This window comes from Cupressus sempervirens, chromosome 11 (genome assembly GCF_028749045.1).
Source record: "Cupressus sempervirens isolate cs-2001-9-10 chromosome 11, ASM2874904v1, whole genome shotgun sequence".
NCBI lineage: Eukaryota > Viridiplantae > Streptophyta > Pinopsida > Cupressales > Cupressaceae > Cupressus > Cupressus sempervirens.
The window spans coordinates 859370435-859373454 of NC_143128.1; the positions used below are offsets into that span (position 1 = coordinate 859370435).

At 33.8% G+C, this 3020-nt stretch overlaps 1 long non-coding RNA gene across 1 annotated transcript; it reads right to left on the minus strand.

Moving 5' to 3' along the window:
• Positions 1-229: 229 nt before the first annotated feature.
• Positions 230-508, minus strand: LOC149532233 (uncharacterized). Its single transcript, XR_016358871.1, has 2 exons — positions 466-508; positions 230-279 (listed from the first exon to the last, which is right to left on the minus strand). It is a non-coding gene; the product is annotated as an uncharacterized LOC149532233 (long non-coding RNA).
• Positions 509-3020: the final 2512 nt, after the last annotated feature.

Consider the following 3020-nt stretch of genomic DNA (forward strand, 5'->3'; position numbering starts at 1 on the left):
TGTGGTTATCCCTTATTCTTCAGAAGCTTGGACTAAGTTTACAAGAACCATTCAGCACATGCTATGAATATTGTAAATATATAGAGAAAAGATTTCCAAAATTTCCAAACTACATTGACTTGCATCTCTAGATGTTCAATGTGTGCTTCATTCTTCAGATGCTTTGAAACTTTGCTACTTACTTGCCATGTATCTAAGAGCCTCCTCAGATGCTCGGTGTTGTGCTTCCTTCTTTGTTCTACCTATACCTGCTCCTACTTTTTCTCCACTAAACAAGACCTGAACTCAATAAGAATTGTTGTAACAAATATAAATAATGTCAGCACTAATTTAATCAATTTGCAGTATTGAACACATTATCTTTAAATTAAACTTAATATAACTTCCATGGGGATGTAATTAGAACCAATTCATTTATTATGCACTATTGTCCTTCTATAAAGGCCAGCAACCTAGCAAACTAACCTCCACAGTAAATTGGAGCTCCATTGTCTTATCTAAAAGAGAAAAAAATTCCACCTGAGAAACAACTAATCAGAAATCTAGCAGCTGACAAGATACAAAGACAATCATGATACAAAGCAAATGATAGTGTGACAAATCCCAGCTGAATACCTTTGTTCCACATTTCATTGCAATTTCTTGTAAAAATCCCATAGCATTCGAAGCATTGAGTATGTTACCTCCTCCTGGATTGCTATTAGTTGGCACTTCATTCATGGAAGATTCTTCATCTTCTAATTAGCTCAATCAAAATAAGACCTTTAGTTTAAAAAATCCACCAGGATTTCCATATACAAGTCAGAACTAGAATTTGGATTATAATTGCATATACATTAACTTAAGCTTGTCAAATCTCTCTCTGAAAATAACAGATAAATTTTGCAAAACTCGCAATTCCACTGAATTTTTGCTTCACATTTCATCTGACATTTTTTCTATTTCTGACACCTAATTTATGTCAAGCTTGGCACCAATTGATTTTGTGTAGCTTTTTATGGTCACTGTCTCGTGAAACACCAATTTGGGGGAGATACCCCCTCTGCAGGAGTCCACAAGGGGATATTTCATTTATTTATTGTTCACCATGTTGTACAACCTTAACCCAATCCAAACTCAAACCAGAGATCTCCAGTAAAGAGGGTGTGCATATTCCTGCACTGCTTGATCAACATAGATATTTTTCTTCTTAAGAGCAGTTATGTTACCAAGCTCTCAAAAATATTAATTTAAAGGTTGAGCCAAGTTATTAGAGGATGTCAAAATTAGCCACATGCTTCACATCCAATATACATGCATGGATACACGGGAATAAAAATATAAATGTAAAGAATAAAGTTACTAAATAATAGCAATCAAAATGATAGTTATTAGAAGAAGAATTTTTATATATTTGGGCAAATATTAAAATCTTTCCTAACAAATAAATACCTAAATGGGAAAAAAAATCTGGAGCCATATGATTACTTTTTACTCTGTCATCTCCAAAAATTCCCTGCTGGAAAGGAAATTTTAATAAGCAAGTCCCTTACAAACAAATTCACTACTAGTCAATACATGAATGTAGAAACAATTAAAATGCCTACCTCCTCAGAAAGTCACCTTTTAGCCTCGCCTAGACACCTATCAATTGCAGGAGAATTCTCCACACCATGATTGAAAGAAGGTTGTTGAATTTTTTTTCTAAAGAAAGAGAATCAGACTGAACAATTAGTCCTTGAGTTGGCCTCGTAAGTTGCCTGGGACTCATCTCTTCTTCTGCTCCAAGCCATCCACCAGGCACTTGATTTGGAGGTACTAAAATTTTCAATGGTCTAATAGGTATAGGAGGATCAACTGAATTATGTTTCCCAGTATCTTGGCCATGTTGCAGTATCAAAATTTTCCTTCTTGTATCGAGATCCAGTTCTGATTCAGGAACTTAACCTTCTCAAATTGGAGAACCTTGAATATTAGATTCTATACTATTAAGGGTTTGAGGTACAAATTGTTTAACTGCTAGAATCCCATGGGAATATTCTTGAAAATGTTCAATTGGGGTATCTGTACGAGATGGTCGCACGGGAATAACAAATGGAGGTGTAATAGTAGGTTGTGTTTGATCGGGAAGGTGAGCCATCATTTTAAAACCTTGATGGTTTGCCCCGTTAGAGGTAGTCTCTTATTGCAAAGGAGAATTAGATTCCTGCAAATACAATAGCAGTAGTCAATGTAGTATAAGTCTTTCAATTTTTTCTGTGATTTAACAGACACCATCACAAGATTATATAATAACAATAACTTATCCCTAACAGTCACAATGTAGGGTTTAGAGAATTGGACTAAGAAAAAGCATCAATATAATGCCTAATTCACTAGACGATTAGGAATGTGATCTTTGCTATGCAGGATTAGAGTCTAGAGAGAACCACTTGTGAATTTTCAATTTAGCTGTCTATAGAATTGCTTGTTCATATGGTTCCCTTAATATTGGAGAAACTATCCACTTTATTGCTCTCTGGAATAAAGAACATAATGCTGACATTACACATGAATACATAAACTAATATGCACTTTTAAGCATTGTTTCAATACAAAATACCACATTGATTTAGAAGAAACCAAATTTCTCCATAAGGAAGAATATTATTGCAAGTGGAAATTAAGAGGTATTGTTGAAATTAATAGGCATTTGCATAATCCCAATAGAGACAAATGGTGAGGTTTAAGTTACTCCTAGCAACCTATTGTACATGCTCACAAATAAAGTTGTACACATTCATTGGTTTCTTCTTCCTCCCAATTTATTGCAATCTCTTGGATTTTTTTATGTAATTTTTTTGTACTTATTAATGCACCTAACCTTAAAAACATTGTATCACAGACTTGTTTTTTCTTGCAATGAACTCTGGCATTAGCAATGTCAAAGATTTTACATGTGATAGAAATCTTATCTCTGATTTTTCTCTATGTATTGAAATTGAGATAATACCTATGGATTCTATTTATAGTTGGATATTTGAGATAATATTATATGAAGT